Source organism: Ursus americanus, chromosome 14 (assembly GCF_024610735.1).
Source record: "Ursus americanus isolate L20-20 chromosome 14, mUrsAme1.1.p, whole genome shotgun sequence".
Classification (NCBI taxonomy): Eukaryota; Metazoa; Chordata; class Mammalia; order Carnivora; family Ursidae; genus Ursus; species Ursus americanus.
The window spans coordinates 25,687,948-25,707,704 of record NC_142140.1 but is presented as its reverse complement, the minus strand read 5'-3'; positions in this window follow the sequence as shown (position 1 = coordinate 25,707,704).

Sequence of the window (19,757 nt, the reverse complement as noted above, 5' to 3'; positions counted from 1 at the left end):
AATCACATCTTCTATATAAAAGGCAAGAAACCAATCAGAAACACAAAATTCATAGATGGGTACAAATGAGCACAATATCTGACACTCTAGAGAAATAAGGAGGGTAGGAAAACCATTTGTTGAGCACCGACTACTGGTTGAGCTTTAAACACATCCTCAGATTAAATCCAAATAAGAACTTTGGCTGGGAGGTCGCATAGGACTCTCTTTTTCCTTTTTGCCTTTTTACAGGATTACAAAGCAATCTGCCCCAGGCTGCTTAGAAAGTAAGTAGCTGAGCTGTGATCTGAACCCAGATCCGTCTCACTTCAAAGCCTGTACTTTTTTTTCCTTACCCCCAAAATGCCCAAGTACCATTTGATATAATTGGGAGAACATGGGCCTCGTTTCCTAATTTAGATTCACACTGATGCATATTACATGAAGTTTCCTATATAATGACCAGTGCTTCTTTCTATAGCATTTCCAGAATGCCCCAGAAAGTGAAATTGTTCTGCAAAAGAAACTCTGAGAGGCTATTTTAATATCTTGCTTACTTGAAAAGGCAGATTACACTCTGCATTCAAAACAAAATAGCTCCCCCTACAGGTTTTGCGCCGTCTCCATCCTCCCCTTCGGCAAAGGAGGGGGGAACCCACAGGTCAGATAGAAGGCTGGGCTGAGCGACTGCTCCTTATTAATGGCAATAATTATCAGTCCCTCTGTTTAGAGGGGATTAGTGGGTACGACTCAGGATGAGAAGACGTCCCTTTCGCATTTTCCTCAGTTTCAGCAGAATAAATCTATACCTGCTAGGAGTCTCGGGCTGATTCTGCCGGGCTCCAGGCTGGAGTGAAAGTGTGCTTTCTGGAGGCCGAATTCCCTCCTTACTTGCAGTGCGGAGCTGGCAAAGGCATTCTGTCAGCCTTCCAAGCCCTGAGATTCCTCTGTGACATCACGAGTCCCGGCTTTGCCCAGCACCCGCTGCCTCCCCGGGACTGTCTGGACCGGCGCACACTTGTGCGTCAGCGTCACCCCTGGACGCAGCCCTCGCGTGCGTTCCCGTGGGGCTGCAGCGCCCGGAACACCAGCAATGACGCAAGCCTGACGGGAACTTCTCGGGACTGTCGTGGGTGCTCAGAGGGCCTGGGAACGTCACGAATGTGCCGTGGCCTAATGTCATGTGCTGTCATCATTATGTCTTCCAACGACAGCTGTCTCCACCGCTCTCCCGTCTGATTCCCTCTCCTAGAGCATTTCCTGGGAATATGGGGGGGGGGGGCGATGGTGGAGACAGGGGGGGACCCTTCATGTGTCCGTGCGGAATCTATCTCAGTGGAGAAATGAAGTACGATGGATAATAGACCTCCCGTCCTCCCCCCATTAATAATGTTAAAGATCATTAAATGAGAAAATGCACCTAAAAGGGGCCCTATAAAATTTTTAAAACATAAAAATAGTAGTAGCTACTACATAATGAGTTCTTTTCACAGAGTAACCACTGTGTTATCAACTTTACCTGCAACATTTCATTTCATTCTCAAAACAGGCTTATGAGGTCAGTTCTACTAGATCCATTTTGCAGATTCAGAGAAGTTAAATGATTTCACCAAGGTCATACAGGTGTCAAAGAGCAGAGCACAGAATTGAACCTCTGTCTGTCTGACTCCAAAGTCCAGGCAGTACTGTTTCCCCAAAACAGGAACGCCAGTTGTTAAGTCACTACTTACAATAGAAAGTACAATCAGATCCAAGAAATGACTGTTAAATACTCAGATACTTAAGCAAATTGAAATTTTGAAATGAGCATGCTTTCCTCATAAGGTTGTCCTGTGCATCCAAAAATTGTCTTTCACTTCGATGGCTGCACAGGACAGTTAATGTGTACCTGCATACGGAATGATCTGTGACTTCTCAAGCATTGCCGTGCATGCCATTGGATTGGGTGCCGCCAGGAATCTGTGAGAGACAGAGCACTGGCATCATTATTAGTCCCACTACCTAGACAAAGCAACAGGCTTCAGGCAATTAAGTGACATGGCCAAGGTCCCAGAGTTTAAAAAACAATGCCTCCCAATTCAGTTCACAGCTTTTTCTAGTCCTCAGAGAGGCCTGACTTGGGAACAGAGGGTAACTTCAATCCATCCACCTCACGCTTAGCACAAACCCAGTCCTTCAGACCTGCTTCCCTCCATCTCAGTTAAAGATGTAACTGTCCTTTCACCCAGACACCTCCATTCAAGGCCAAGATTAAGTCACTTATTTGTGCTAGTCCTCCCTGCCTACCCACATCTGACAAGTGGCTTCTTCAGAAAATTCCTCAAGTGTTCAGACCAGCTGAAAGTGATGAGCAATGGAGAAAATCACAAGGCAGGAGGCACGGATGGGAGTGTGGCAGACTAAACATCTGGGGATGACACTGCCTAAATTGGTTAATTTATTTTAAACAAGTAGCTTAATTCAAGCCATGATTACCTCTCCCATGTCAAAGGTATCAATGGAATGACCTCCTAAAATGTCCTGCGGCACCCAGTCTGGCCACTCAGGTCCATTTTTCACAGTGAAGCAGTGTAATCTTGCAAAAATGCAAGTCGTCTTGCTTTAAGCTTGGAAAGCTTTAAGCTTTCCAAATGCTTCCTCCAACTTTCAGGCTTAAGACACCAAATCCTTATAATAATATCTGACCCCAGCTATTTGTCCAAATTCTTAGGTCACTCCCCCACATGGTGCCTTTCCTCTCTAGTCTTCATCTTATTCTCTTTGCTCGGTATGTGAAAATTCTCTTTACAACTTCCCTGACAATAACTCCCAACCTAGGCTTGGGCGTTTCCAGGAACAGCTGGGAAAGACAGCCATTCCCTTAATAAACACACCAAATTATCATTCACTAGTTGAATCCCAGGCAGTTTCTGGAGTCACAGAAATCTGGGTCCATATCCCATTCTATAGCACACTTAGCCGCGTGAGTTCTGTCTCAGAGCCTCAGTTTCTTTATCTGAGAGGTGGGCAATCTCATGAAGTCACTGTAGCAGGTAAATGAGAATACGTGTAGAGTGACTCAAAGTCCCTTCTTACACAGAGTAAGTGTTGAATAAACATTAGTCATCTTTGTCATCATCATCATCATCATCATCATCACTTTCCCCACATTCTTTCCATTCACTTGGCTACACACTCCAAGTGTCTTTAACAAACATCCTCCTGCTGAGTGTGTGAGGAGCTTACTGACCAGGACCACCAGCCATGCCCAACCTCCTTCCACTAAGCCATGCCCACACCTTGTACCCACGCACACAGATCAAAGAGTAAGTTAATTTCCTAGTTCCGTTGCTTTTAGAAATGGTTTTCTAACTCAACCTGAGCTTCCACGACATCAACCCTATAGGTGTATGGGGAATTGAAGAGAAGGTAGATGACAAACTAAGACCAGGGGCAGCTCTATAAGAACTTTCTTCTTACCAGAAGGCTGGAGAAATAAAATAAATAACAAAAAAACTGATACGGTGCTCTCATTTGTGTCTCAGGTTCACAGCAAAAAATCAATATGGTCTCTGTCTTTTCTTTCAAGATCTCAAAGCTTCCTACTTCAAAGTGTACCATCTGCTTCGTTACGGCCTTTCACAAAGACACAAGTGAGACATTAATTTGTGCAGCATGAACTGAATTTCCAAAAGAATATATGGGGCGTGTATACGGGGAGACTCTGTGGACGCCGATGCAGTAAAGTGCACGGCCCTGCCTGGGTGATGTGAGTAATCGCGCTCAGCTGATGTGGGTGGATTCTCGCGCTATTTCATCCCACTCAAGTCGACGGCACAAATATACACCAGACGCATCATGAAGGGGTACCATATTTGTTTTGTACCTACAGCTGCTTCTAACCATAAAGGAGTGGTTAAAAGAAACAACTGATAAAAACTGGGGACCTCTCTATTTACCCAAATACAGCATCAGAACTACAGTAATGGAACAGAAAAGGGGGGGCATCACTCTTTAGGCATAAATTTAGGTAATTCAAAATCAAATCACCACCTAAAGAACCCAGTTCGTCTTGCCTTATCACCTCGGAGGGCAGCCAACTCAGGGCAAGGAGAAGAAATTCAGTTCTCAGCTCCCACTCTCTTTACTGTTGCCTCTCCCTGCTCATGCCATCGGGCTTCCCATCAGGTTCTATTGTAGGCAAATGAAGCTCAGGGAACCCCCTTTATCTCCACCTTCACGGCCTCTCATCATAACCATTTACACCTTTCTGTCCCCAAGGCACTCAGCACATTGCTGGATAAATTGCTGGCGCTCCTTTGATTACAAATGACAGAAACGAAACTTAAATTGGTTAAGCCACACTGGGTTGGCTCCAGTAATGGGGAAGGCCAGGGTTAAGCTGGCCTCAGGGAGCCCGGTAACTTAGATAATACATTTACATTTTACCAATCCCTTCCACCTCCCAGCTCTGAGTCCGCTTGATGTCTTCCTTTTCTATAGATTGGCTGCTTCCTAGTGCCAGGCTCAGTGATTGGAAAGATAAAGGAGTATGAATGCAGAGAACTCCAAGTTTCTATCCCCAGTGCTTAGTCATACCAGAGCATCTCTCTTCCCTCATGGCTCTATATACAATTGCAGGGCAGGACTCTGCTTGGCCTGAACTGGGACATGCGCGCATTCCTGCAGACACGGAAACAGGTAATAGGATTGGCCAGGCCTACCCTGGGCCTGCAGCCACAGGGCTAGGTCTTGTGAGTGGCAACTCCTCACAACCAGAACAGTTGCCACAAAAAGAGAGGTGTGTTTGGTGTTCCCAGAAGGTGGGTGGGAAGACAAAAATCGCATCTATTCACCAGCTTATCTCATTAAGCCTTTATTTCCAGGACATTCACACACCTCTGACCCTCGTGCACCTTAACTGATGACCTTTGTTCCCCATTAAATATCACCTCTTATAACCCTTATAAAGATAGACCTTTTGGAGCCCATCTTAAAGACCCACTTTATCTCATTTTCATATTTAGAGAAATTTATCCTAGCAACCACAAGTAAATAAAAATCAAATTAAATGTTTACTATATTCTGATAAGGGAAAATGACAACCTAAGAATTTCTCTTCTACCTCCCAGAAAAACATGCTCTTCCTGAGCATTCCCTCTTTCTCAAATTCCAAGATGAATGAAGGTAAATCTCAAGGTCAGTCACCTACCCTGCCCTAACGCTAACAATTGTTCTCCAAACTTGCCCCACTTTTTATTTCCCCTTAATATATATATTATTTTCCTCCTACCATTTGCTCTTTGACCTTTCTAGAGTAATTAGCTAGCATCTCCAGACCTTACCATTTGCACTGATGTATAATAAAGACCAAGAAGCCAGTGATCAAGACAGAAATCTATTTGGTGGAGTAGGAGAAGCGCTAGTAACAAGGTGGCTGAGTCAGGTTTTTCTTCAGCAGGTGAGGGAGGGACAGGTGAATATTTGCATGTTAATGTATTTTTCCTTGCTGTATACTATTCACCTAAAGTCCAGCCATTCATTTCACCAACTCACTCAGAACCAGAGTTATACAAAGCTTACAGCATAGACTATATTCTCATGACATTTTACACAAGAAAAGGCTTTGTAATTAAATAAATCTGGAAAATGTTTGATCTTGTATCCTTCCATTTGAGATTTATGATGCATCTTAAAGGCTCTGACAAGTTCTGCAGTAAGGAATATGTTTAATTTATTTTGCTTGGCATTTCAAAAACTAATTTATTGATTAAATTCTTCAAGGTAATACCTACTAATAGTCTTTGCAATATTCTTTGAGCATTGTAATGCTAAGAGATTTGTAGATAATAATGCCATCTTGGGAGAGCTTTCATGTTTTTGGAAGTCTCACGCAAGCAGTGAAGCTCTAATGTTGAAGACATTGGGTGCATGGCTGGCCAGTGTTCCATACTAGGAAGCAGGACCCTCTGATAACTAGTCTTCCACTGCCTATATTTGGATTGGAACTGCTCTCCATATGAACTGCTGAGATACTGGGCTCCATGGGTAGGAGAAGAATAACTGTGAGCCCACTGCAAGGCCTCCCTCCCATCAAACCAATTTAGTGCTCTCACAGCTCCTACTGCACCTTGGGCTTGTTAGCAGTTTCCTACAAAAAGGACCAAGTTCTGTTTATCCGTGTTTCAGGAAACTTCTCCAAACTCCTCCCTTTTTTTAGTCCTCTTAAATATGTATGTCCTCCATCTGGCCATGTCTAGTTGAGAACCTATGACTTTGGACTGCGTTTTTCTCTCTGCCTCGCCCATTCGATTTAATGTTCTGTCTCAGAGGTCTAGCTCCTACTCCAGATCCACCCTCACAACCTAAAACTAGAGGTCAACCTCACCCTCTTCATCTCAGATTCGAGAACCCCAGCTCAAGGATGAACTTCTAGCCTACCACTGGTCCGCAAGGGAAATGTAAAAAAGTCTTCTTTAAAACACCCTATACATTTTACCTCATTCTTTTGTCAGACTTAGTGCTTTCTACTTGCACTATAGTTATATATATACATGACCTAAATCTCTATGCCACCGCCTCTGAGATCTCAAGCTTCTTGAGGACAAACATCTCTATTTTTTCACATCTTTCATAATGCCTAGGTAAAGCCAACTGCAGACAGTAAGAAATCAATGAATGTTTATGGAATCCACAAATAGGAGAATGAATGATCTTTTATATAACATGAAACTTTGCTTTTGACGACCAAGAGAAAAGATAACAGATCTGTAAATGCAATGGATAGAAGTAAGATAACTACATCTTGTTAATTTAGGATTCTCTAATTCAAAAGCTGTGTTAATCCCCATAGGGTGGTGATTTTGCTTGCCTCTCTGCACCCCCAGATCCATCTGGCAATGTCTGGAAATATACCTTATTGTCACAACTGGGGTGAGGGGAACAGAACTATTGGTATCTAGTTAGTAGAAGCCCAGAATGCTGCTAAATGTCTTACAATGCACAGGACAGTCCCTCTACAACAAAGAGTCGCATGACCCAAAATATCAAGTACCAGTACTAAGAAATCCTGCCATAGAGGTAAGGCAAAGCTCTCCTTTTCATTGCCCAACAGCAAAAGCTTTCTATAGAAATTAATAGCCTGAAAAGATTGCAAATAGAATTTAAGCTTTTTCAAGTGCATAAGGTCACCTGATTTGCTTTCATCAAAGAGTGGTCTTCATCATTGTTATTATTATTCCACTCTGTAATCACCCAGAATGCTTTGCTTATGCTATGTGTTTGACCAATTGCTGAATTGGATTGCTTAAATGCTTTCTCTACTTAGTGATGCTTTTGTCTATATTACAGGGTAGGAACCAAATTTAATTCCCCAGTCACAGGACAAATATTTACCACAAACAATAGCATTCCAACGATTTGAATCTCTAACTGCCAGAATGGCTTCTATAAAAGAAATTGTAAGCACAAATGCTCAGTTAGTATTTAAAGACCCAATTGCTCATAAGCCAGACAGTACATGCACAAATTACTGCTTTCTTCACTTGACAACTGCTGTTTTTATCCTGACACATCCACTTAAAAATTATTTCTGACAAGAATCTTAACAGCTTTAAATCAGTCTAATTAAAAGTAATACATTTTTGCTAGAAAAGTGTTTGAAATTATACAGTATTGCACAGTTGACTTTTCAAATCAAGTTACTGAGTGCATTAGTAAATGCCAAAAACACCTCCACTGACATATGGCCTCCTATCAAAGGAAAACATTCCTAATATGCTTATGGAAGTTCCTAACTGCAAATTTATAGGTGGTTAAAAAACAAAAAACAAAACAAACAAACAAACAAACAAAAAAACGCTTAGAGCTCTTCTGTGATGTATCAGCACCATGTCCTCAAACACGACTTGATATAGATTTGGTAGGCAGCTTCTGACAATGATCACTGAGGTTTTCGATGATCCCCACCTCCTGGTACCCACATCTCTGTGTAACCCCTTTCATGTCAGTGTATATGGGACCTAGTGACTCACTCCTGAGGGGGGGAAAAATATATATATATATAGAGAGAGAGAGAGAGAGAGAGAGAGCACACACGCACAGGTGATAGGATGTCATTTTCATGATGAGGTTCCAAGAGAGTCTAACCTCCATTTTACTGGCTTTCTCTCTGTTGCTGGCATGTTCTCTTACCCTCTCATGTCCGGCTACCATGTTGTCAGTTGTCCCATGGAGAGCCCACATGGCAAGGGACTGAGGGTGATCCACAGCACAGAAGACAAAACTCAGTCCGACGACCTGCAAGGAACTGAATCCTCCCCAAAAAATATGTGAATGAGCTTGGAAGTGAATCCTTCCCAGGTAAGCCTTGAGATGACTGCAGCCCCCTGAGAGACCCAAAGCCAGAGAGCCTCGCTAACTTGCCCCTGGATTCCTGTCCCACAGAAGCTGTGAAATAAATATATTGTCATTTTCAGCTGCTAAGTTTGTGGCAATTTATTGTAGAGCCATAGGCAAGTAATATACACTACAACCTCTAAATCTCTCTCATTCTTTTAAAATCTTTTCATACCTGAAAGGCCCACCTCTCCTGTTCCTTGATGGATATTTTTTATGGTTCCATCATAAAAAACTCTTTATGCTCTTGAGCTAAACTTTGCTCATCCTTACCCGCACACCAGTATTTTGTCCTGATATCTATGTTTTTCAAAAGCATGCTCCTTGACGCTCTGTTTTCCTCTACTCCAAAGCCCAAATGAATGGAACGAGAAGTGCAATCTCGGCTGTCTGGGTTGAGAGCACTGGAGTCATCATTACCTTCTCCATTTTCTTCAGTGACAATCCTACACACCGCCGTGATGCCCTCAAACTGTGCCTCTTTTCTCCACAAAGGCTCTCGCATCCCTCCTTCCCTTATTATTTCCTTATGTTAGAACTATTATAATTGTCCAAAATAGACCTCTTCTCCAATTCGCTTTGTACATACAAAACCAGATTACACCCTCTAAAACACCACTTTCCTCATTTTACCTAAAGATTTTGGTGAAGAATCTTGAGAAGACACATTCAGGTTTGGAAAATTACCTTTGGCCATGGCATTCAATCTCAAAGTGCACCTGGTATGCCAGTTTCTGTCCCTTTTGTGACCAGGGCCTCATGAAAATTGGCCTTTCAAGGTTCACCTTTGTCCAAGTCTCAGGGCCAAATAAAACAGCACGGCCATTTTGATATAACATATCAAGGCTGTTGTTACAGGTTGGGGTCCCAGGAAGTGCACTGAAAGGTGGAGATAATTAACAGGAGAGAAGATTATTAGGGAGTCCTCCAAGATTGATGGCAGTGGGGGAGGGGGGTGGGGAGCAGGACTATGCAGAGGAAGATGCTGGGTGGTGATGTAATCACTACAAAAGCCTCAGCCTTATTCAGATTAGCATCTTTGTTTACAGAAGCCTAAAGAATGGGAACCACCAAAAGTGTCCATCAACAAAATCAATTGTGGTATATTCAGATGAAGAATGCAATGCAGCTAAAAAAAAAAATAAACTACTGTTTATTCAACCACATGGATCTCTTTCACAGACATGACATTTATCAAAAGAAATCAGACACCAAAGGGTAATTACTGTATGATTCCAATTATATGAAGTTCAAGAAGTTACAGAACTAACTTGCAGTGATAGAGATCAGAACAGGACTGAGAAGGGCCAAGAATGAAACTTAGAGGTGTGGGGGTGTTAAAAACATTCTGTCTCAATCTTAGTAGTTGTTATATAGACATGAATATATATATACATAGATAGATAGATATAGATATAGATATAGATGTAAGAATTTATCAAATTATACACTATTTGTATACTACAATGTATTCACATTTTGGGTTTTTTAATTACTTATTTATTTGAGAGAAATAAATTGAGAGGGAGGGGCAGAGAGAGAAGCAAATTCCCCGCTGAGCACAGAGCCTGACACAGGACTTGATCTCAGGACCCTGAGATCATGACCTGAGCAAAAAGCAGACACTTAATCGACTGAGCCACCCAGGTACCCATATTCATGTTTTAAAGGAGAAAAAAGTATCAGGCAAAACAAAATAACGATTATTTCCAGCGAATATGTCCAGCTTCCTTGGCCATCCAGCTGCAGGTGCAGCCAACTTTTAAAATAAAATTTCAGAGCCGTATGGCTATATGTATACCTCTATGCCTAAGTGTAGGATACATGTGCCAATAGAAAGGGAAGACACTTGTATAATGACAATAGTCATCTCTAGGCACCTCAATTGCATGTAATTTTCATTTCCTCTTTTTTACCTCTTCTACTTTAAAAAAATGAGTATCGATTGTTTTTTATGTTAAGGGAATGAGTGATGATTCTTTTAAAATGTATTATAATTCATTGAACGATGAGCTAAAAGAGAAAGGCAAAACTGAAAGTGAGGTTATAAACACCGTAATCACTTAGAGTGTGTGTTAAACAGCAAGGCGAAAGAGAATATCTTTTTCAGGACATGAGAGTGGAGATCAGTATAGAATGCCAATGGGGAAAAGATGCCGTGTTAAAAACTAGCTGAAAATGACCCAAGTTGAAATGACCATGCATCCAACGGGAATACCCAGTCTGAAGGACCGCCGCCTAAGTGCTGACAAGCAGTTAGGGATTTCTGGCAAGCAGCAGGCAGAGACAGAGGGGCTGTCCCCACAATAGGGCTCTGATTTCCCAGAAGCCCAAGAGAGAGCCCAGTCCTCTGACAGTGACAGGCTTTTTCCATGCCGGCGGCCTCGGATGCTGCACAGAGGACAGGCTAGACAGATACAAACCAAGAAAGGCTTTCAGTCATTTTCAGAAGCAAGAGTAACAGGGATGTCCGCCTTGTTGTCTAACACCCCGAGTTAGCCACAGTGACAGGTAAATAAAAAAGCCTGTGAATTTGTCGGATTCCAAAGGCTTCCAGTCACTCTGACTAAGTGCCTACCGAAATCATTTCACAAGGATCGGACTATTCCCAGATCCCCATACGTGGAAGCATCACGTTCTCTGCCAGCACAACTCAGGATCACGAATCCCCAGGGGCAGCCAAAGGAACACAAACATTTCAGTGCAGAGTTTTTACAGTAGGAGGGAGAGGATTCTGTCTCTTGCAAAGAACACTGAAAGTTCACACACACACACACAAAATCTGAGTTTATCACCTTTATCTTTAGTAGAACTAAAATACTAATAAAAATAATCACTTATGGATTTATATTTGGAGAAGGAACAGAGGGATAGGGTGGCGAAGCCATTTGCCTTTGTGGAGGCAAAAATAGACTTGTGGTTAAAAAGCCTAGAGCTGGCATGGCTATCCACGCACCAGCTTCCTGCTGCATAAGGCAGGGAGAATGACAGCACCCATCTCATAGAGACTTGCGAAGAAAGACAGGAATCACGTACGTTATGTACACTTAGTACCATGCCCAGCACAGCAAGCATTTATTACCGGTATATGTTAGAGGACACACGCTATTGCCATGGATATGGGCAGTTCTCACTATGGCCTCTTTCGACATTTTGTTCCAGCTTCATTCCTAGTGTAAAGTCTTCTTTCATGCCTCTTAACATAGCTCTTCATTCTAAAATAGATTCCAGCTTCATGAAAAGAACACAGGACAAGAGCTAGCTCAAGCAACTGGCACAAGGTGACGGTAAATACAAGGGATGTGTTAGAGAGAGAGAAGCCTAGTGAAGACAATTACACAAAGTCAGCTGATCTGCTTTTTCCCATTGGAGAGTCGTCAGAATCCTGTCTCATAAAGGCTGTTATGACCCATTTGTCGAAGTATCTACATCTTTGAGAATGCACATGTGTTTTTTAGTCACAAATCGGAGAGGCTTATAGACAATGATGGACTTTATATTCTATAAGGAAATCTACATTGTATAACATCGGTGATCACAGAGAGTCTCTAGTCACTCCTCACTAAGGAATGGGTGATAACCTCTAAAAACGAAGTTGAGGAAACAGTTCCCATTCTATGTCTGGTAACAGAGACATTACCTACTCTGTTTAGGTATTTGCTAGAAGTATAGCGTCACAGTTAAAAGGGATGGCTTGGCATCATGCTGCCTGGGATCCTAAACCCAGAGCCCCTACTTGTTAGAGGTGTGACTTGGGCATGTTATTAACATCTCTGCATCTCAGTTTTGTCAATAGCAAATGAAGTTAAGAATAGCACCTGTCTCAGAAGAGGATTATAAGCGATAAATAAACTGATTTACAAAAAGGGAAAGTGATTAGTGCCTGGCACACAGCGGGGAATCCTCAGCTTTTTTTTAATTAATTAATTAGTTTCAGGGGATTTCTCCTACTACTTTTTCATTTACATCCAGTTTAGAAATTTCAGAAAATAAATTAAAAGAGAGAAAATTAAAAATCATCTGCTATCCAACCTCTCCAAGATAACCACTGTTACCATTTTGGAAAAGTTTTCTTCCAATTTGCTTTTTAAACGGACAATCTTGAACTAAGACTAAAGTGTACAGGGTACTTTGTAACCTAATTTGTTTCCACTTAAGTACCGATTATCAGGGGGGAAATGTCATATTTTTCATTTATACTTTGTGGAAAAAATTCTTGTGATTAAATATTCTTCTACAACATTATTGTGCCTAATACAAGATATTACATTGCCTCAGAGTATTTATTTAACGATGCTGCTATTACTGGATATTTAGAAGTTTTCCAAATTTTTACTATTTTTTTATAAAAGGGTTGAACATCCTTGGAGCTAAGTGCTTGTGCAGATCTATGATGTTTTCCTTAAGGTAAATTCCTAGGAATGAAAATTTCAATATCCAAGGGGAATAAATGTTATTAAAGCTTTTGGGTATATTCAAAGGATATCTATCAAAATGTATCATTTTTTCCAGAATGCTCTTTAAAATTCTGGCTGGAATTTGTGCTGCTACAGTTGTTTCTCTAAGCAACGGGATCTTTTTTCAATTCCATTGTAAGACCCACACTCTCTTCTGTGTGGCAGTAGAAAGAGCTTTTTTTAAGGCCATCTTGGTTTATGTTTTTAATAGGAAGCCCTTTTAAAACTCTAATAGAAAAAGATCCTTTCCTGTTGCCCTTAAGCTGGAAATGAATTATGCAAAAATACGGCACCCACCATACTTACTGTGCAGCTCTGGCAAGAACATCCCTAGACCTTCTCTTTTCACCACTTGAAGCCGAGGAGCTGAGGATTTTGTATAGTTCTCTGTTTACCAGCTCGAAGCTCAGCTACAGTGACGATCATCGACTCTTCTTGATCTTTCACTTTCCCTTTTTCACTTTCTGAACTAGAATGTTCCTTTTTTGTAGGCCAAAATATTTTTTAAATGTGAAATCCCCAAGCTTCAACACATTTACAAAACCGTGCACCTGCCCGATTTCCTCTAGTGGCTTCTCCTTGGAATTAGAATAAATCTCAACCCCTCACACTGACCTGCAAAACCCACAGAAGATCTAGCCTCTGGCTATTTCTCCAACTGCCCTGCTGCCTCTCTCTCTCTCTCTCTCTCTCCTCTCACCTACCAAACTTGGCTCACACCAAGCCTTCTTCGAGTCCTTTAACACTCCAAGCACTTATGGGGTGCCTGGGTAGCTCAGTCTGTTACGGGTCTGCCTTTGGTTCAGGTCATGACCCTGGGGTCCTGGGATCAAGCCCCATGTTGGGCTCCCTGCTCAGTGGAGAGTCTGCTTCTCCCTCTGCCCCCCCCCCCCGCTCATGCTCTCTCTCTCTCTCCCTTTCTCTCTCTCTCTCAAATAAATAAGTAAAATTTTAAAAAAGAAAACAAAACACTCCAATCACCTTCTGACATGGAGCCTCCTCAGGAGCTGTTCCCTCTGCTTGCAACGTTTTTTTGCTCCTACTTGTCATTCAGATCCTAGCTCAAATGACATCTCTCCAAAGATCTTCCCTGGCCATTCAGCCCAAAGATGCCTCTCACTCCCTCTTTCTCACATTACCCAGTTTCGATCTCTGTAGTACGCTTGCCATTTTCTGATCTTAAAGAATATCAAGGACCTTAACTGTTTTGATTCCTTCTCTATCCCTAGGAACTAGGGCCTGGCACATAGTAGCTGCTCGACAAATATTTGTTGGGAAGTTTTGTTGAATGGATTACGGAAAATTTTGCTTGTTATATCCCTTTTGAAACTTCCAGCAGACGTTGAAGGGAAGATTGTAACGAAAATAAGGTGAGTCTCTATAAAAGGAGCATCTATTTTACAACTGGCCTTGGGAAACCAATTGCAAACAGATCTGCAGATACTGGATAGAAGACAGGTTTAGGAGCTTTAAAGGCCAGAGAGGGGCACATGGGTGGCGCAGTCGTTAAGCGTCTGCCTTCGGCTCAGGGCGTGATCCCAGCGTTCTGGGATCGAGCCCCACATCAGGCTCCTCTGCTGGGAGCCTGCTTCTTCCTCTCCCACTCCCCCTGTTTGTGTTCCCTCTCTCGCTGGCTGTCTCTGTCAAATAAATAAATAAAATCTTAAAAAATAAATAAATAAAGGCCAGAGAAACCTCCTCCTGATTGTTAAAAAGGGATGGAAGGAGAAAGGGGACATGAGCTGGAGCAGAAGAGAAGAAGCAAAGGAAGAGGAGAGAAGGGAAAAGAGAAAGGAGGAGGGAGGGAAAGAAAGCGTGAATTACAGGTGGATCTTCAAAATAAACATAGGGTGTATCTATCTTTTTGAATTACTGTTTTTGTATTCTTTGGGTAAATATCCAGGAGTGGAATTACTGCATCACATGGTAATTTTATTTTTAATTTTTTGAGGGACCTCTATACTGTTTTCCACAGTGACTGCACAAGTTTGCATTCCTACCACCAGTGCATGAGGGTTCCTTTTCTCCACAGTCTCACCAACTCCCTTTGTTTATTATGTTGTTGATTTTAGCCATTCCAACAATGTAAGGTGGTATCTCATTGTGGTTTTGATTTCCATTTCCCTGATAATTAGTGATGTTGAACATCTTTCCATATGTCTCTTGGCCATCTGTAGGTTTTCTTTAGAAAATGTCTATGGAATATTACTCAGCCATAAAAAAGAATGAGATCTTGCCATTTGTGAAACATGGATGGACCTAGAGGATATAATACTAAATGAAATAAATCAGCCAGATAAAGACAAATGCCGTGTGACTTCACTCATAGGTGGCATTTAAGAACCAAAACAAATGAACAAACAAAAGGGAAAAATAGACAAAAAGAAAAAAAAAAAACAGACTCCTAAATGCAGAGAACAAACTGGTGGTTGCCAGAGGGGGAGTAGGTAGGAGGATGAGTGAAATAAACTTATCATGATGAGCACTGAGAAATGTATAGAATTGTTGAATCATTGCACTATACATCTGAAACTAATATAAAACTGTACGTTAATTATACTTAAAAAAAAAGAAAGAAAAAACAAAATAAAACAAGTGGGTCTTTGAAATGCTCTGTGGTTGAGTTCTTACAGAGGCACAAGCCACATGTAATAGGCCCCGAGAAAACAAGAATGATGTATCATAGGGCCAGGCAAACAAGGAAAATTTCAAGGAGGAATTTGAACTGAGCTTGTAGAATTAGTACATTTTTTTTTCTAATAGAGAAAGAAAAAGAAGGAAAAGAAAATCATAGCAGACTGAGCCAAGGCAAGTAAAAATAAAAGCGTATGACTGGTTCCAAGAAACAGAGGTCATTCCGTGGAGCTAGTATGTGAGGTACAGAGGGAACCCCACCAGCTAGTTCATATGCAGCAGTTGCCTTCATTCTCCAAGAGCAGTTGCAAGGCCTGGCCAGTTTTGACATGTACCAAGAAGAGAGGCCAGTCATGTAGTCCAAGTTCTTACTCATTTCTTCTCTCATTTTTTTTCTTTTTTTTAACATCTTTATTGAGATATAATGCACATACCATCCAATTCACCATTTTAAGTGTATAAGTCAGTGGCTTTTAGTATATTCACTGAGTTGTACAACCATCACCACTGTCTAATTCCCAAACATATTCATCACCCCAGAAATAAATCCCATAGTCATCAGAAGCCAATCCTCACCCCCGCCCTCCACTCCTGGGCAAACATGAATCCCTTTCCATCGCTATGGATTTGCCTATGCTGAGCATTTAAAATAAAAGGAATCCTCTTATATACAGCCACTTCTGACTAGCTTACTTACTTAGCACAACATTTTCAAGATCCATCCTTAATATATTAGTACTTCGTTCTTTTTCATGGCTGAATAATATTGCATTGCATGGATATACCACATTTTATAAATCCATTCGTCAGTTGATGATCATTTGATTATTTCTAATTTTTGGTTATTATGAGTAATGCTCCTATTAACATTTATGTACAAACATTTCTGTGAACATATATTTTTGTTTGTCTAGAGTATTACCTAGGAGCAGAATTATTGGGTCACATGGTTAATTCTACATTTCATATTCTGAAGAATTGCCTGTTTTCCAAAATGGCCGCACTACATTCTCACCTGAAATATATTAGCTACCAATTCCTCTACCTCTTTGCCAACATTTACTACATCTTTCATTTTGATTACAGTCTTCCTAGTGAATGTGAAGTGCTATCTCATTGTGGCATCTCGTTATGCTTTTGATTTGCATTTCCCTAATGACTAATGATATTGAGTATCTTTTATTGTAGTTATTGGCTATTTTATTCTCCACACAGGAGCAAAATGATAGTCTTTCACCTCTGCTAGGTCTCAATATTCCCTAGCCTAAAACTTCACAAAGCTATCCCAAGACCCTTAAACTGAAATTCAATTCCCTCCCACAATATACTAGGTCCTGCATGATGTTACAACATACAAATATTTTCTTAATTTGCAAGTTTCCTTTTGGAGCATGTGTCATTCTTTCCCATTCAGAAGGGCAGAAATAATGTCTGTCTGTCCTCCATGAATCCCCATGCCTAGAACAATGACTAGCATATGGTAAAACAAATGCTCACCAAATGCATGAATAATTAGGAAATTAAAAAAATAAATGACTCCCCCAAAATACAGCTAGATAATGCACAGTACTATGTGAATGAAAAGTGACATAAATGCGTGTCCTTCATTTATTTAGATGGAATAATAATGGTATATTAACATCTCTCATAAAAGAATTCGTACTGGCCCATCCAGAAGCAGAGAATGTAATGAAAGTAGACATACTTATCGTAGTTAATCCAATTCAGTCACAGTCCCTACAGAGTGTTGTCTGCTGTTGTGATATTTTCAAACAGCATAACTCATATCCACGTGCTGTACGTTTGTCACTCAGCGATATAAAAAAAGAGAGAATAAATTAGTCGGGCAACAGGCCTATTACCACTATGCAGATTTATAATGCAGGCTTTATTGCACAGATTGGTACTGATGTATTTATTCTGATTCTGTTAACAATGAATGTGTAACAGCCAAATAAAAGTGTCAGCAGCTCCATTGTGAGTCTGTGTCTTAACACACTCCATGGGTATTGTGATTCTCCCAAAAGTCAGCTTTTGTTCAATAAAACATAAAAGTCATTTTGAACTACACTGCAAGGTTCAAGTTACTTTGGGGTTTTGAGGTTGCTATTGCCACACCCTGAGAAATTAGTTTAAGGTAATTGGAAGTTAATAGAGAAAGAGATTATTCATGCCGTATGTTACATAAAATGAAAAACCATCAGTTTGATGGCTTGTGATCTTTTACAGGGAAAGCAGCATTTTTTTCCTTCGCATTTCTAAATATATGATTTTGAGGATGAAAAAGAATGCAAAGAAGTAGTTCCCATGTAAGCCTCACTCACCTGTTCCTTCTCAGAGCATAACTTTCTACAATTTATCCCCAAGAACTAATACTGTCCTTTAGTTTTATCTCCCCCGTAAAGACTGTGATCAGTCCGTGCATCTCGTCCTAAATCCTCCACTCCTTGCTACCTTCTCAGTCACCACCCGTGTCTAAGCCACTCTCACTTCTTTCCAGTCTCCTCTGTCTCCAGTCTCCACTCATGACCCCTCCAAGCCAACCTCCACCTACCAAGTCAGGCCATGTCACTCCCCAACATTATTGAATGAATGAACCAGTGAATGACGGATCGGCCCATCGGGGGAGAAGAAACAATTCTACAATAATCTTCTCATGTGCATAAAGCATTTGTCCACATCCTCAAATTAGCACATTGATGAGGATGGGTAGGAATTATGATCCTTATTTCCATTTCACAGATAAAGAAACAGATCAAGGCAGCAGGATGATGTGCTCAGATTCAGACACCTAGTTTGCGGGCAGACAGAGCCAAGACTCTAACTAGGAATTCTGAATTCCCTGTTCTATGTTTTTTCCATGGCCCTGTGTTTGCTGTGCCTTCCTCGACCCAAACACACACACACACGCACACACACACACCATTTCAAGTGAAATCTAGGGTGCCTAATCTGTTTCAAAACAAATCTAAACGCTGTTTATGTTTTTCTGTCTTCAGACCAAGAAAAGCCATTGCTGGAATATCTGTGATAGCAGAAATATACAAGTGGGAGATTATTTCATTTCCCAGATAGAACTGATCATGTTGTCCCCAGAACTGCCCAAGAAGAAACTCCCAATCTCACAACATGCACACAACTGAAATTATCAGGAAAGCCACTGAGATAAGAAAGCCATGATCTCCTTTCTAAAGAGGTGCCTCAAATTAATGTTCAGCTGACTGTATCTAGGAAATGGGAAAGATTAAAATGCTCCTTGACACTTTTCTTCCTTTCAAGCAAGTTCTTAAATGAGACAGAGCTCTTTATGAGGGCTATTTTTCTTGTAGTTCACAGAAGGAACTTATAAGATGAGGAAAGGATTCTGATTATGCAGGGCAAAGGACACTAAAGCTGAGAAAGGAGAATGGGGAAATTTTAACAAAAAGAAAAAAAATAGAAAGGAGAGAATCACAGGGTATCTCCTACCAAAATACATGTCAGAAGAGAAGACAGGCAGGGTACACAGTGCCACGAAGACTATGTCACTGTGGCCTCTTGTTTTTTACAAACCTCTTAACCTCCTTTCTCATCCAGGACAAGAATGGCACCCACATCTCCTGGAGAAGACGGTGAGGTGAGCGCAAGGGAGGAAACGCTTGCACGGGTGACATGAAGAAACTGGTCACCATATGGTACACCGTCTACAACCCTGGTCCAGAAGTGACCTCAAGAACTAAAGGAACTAAAGAAGGATCAAATACAATCACCCCAGACCAAGGAGTCGAGTGCAAAAAACAAAAGGGATGAATCAGGGCTTGAGTCAGAAATCCAGATGAAGTCCAAATGTCTTCCTCTAGACCCCCTCCTTGCTTCCACCAGTGTGGAGTTACAATTCCTGCCTCGTGGACGCCACGCCCCTCCCATTCAGCCCTTCATTTTTCTCTTGGGTTCTAAGAATGGGAAGTTGTAAAAGCAACATTCAGAAGCCTAGGTAAATGACAACAGTGAAGCCCTGGCTGCCAGGACCGCGTCTCTACCCCATTTCTGTCAAACGTCACTGTCACACCATTCTCCTCTGCTTTCATCAGAAAGTGGAAGGACACTTCTCTCTCAGTTCTTTAAATACTCCACACATTTGATTCCTGGAGACCTTAAAAAAAAATGTTTATTTCCTCTTCCTGGAAAGTTTTTTTAAAATTCTTATCCCTCCTTGGGTGCCTGCCTTGACCCTGCCCCCCTCCTCCTCCCCACCAGACCTGGTTAGTTCACTTTGTCTTATCCTTACAGTATTTATCACAGAAACAAAAATAACGAAGTAATTCTAATTAT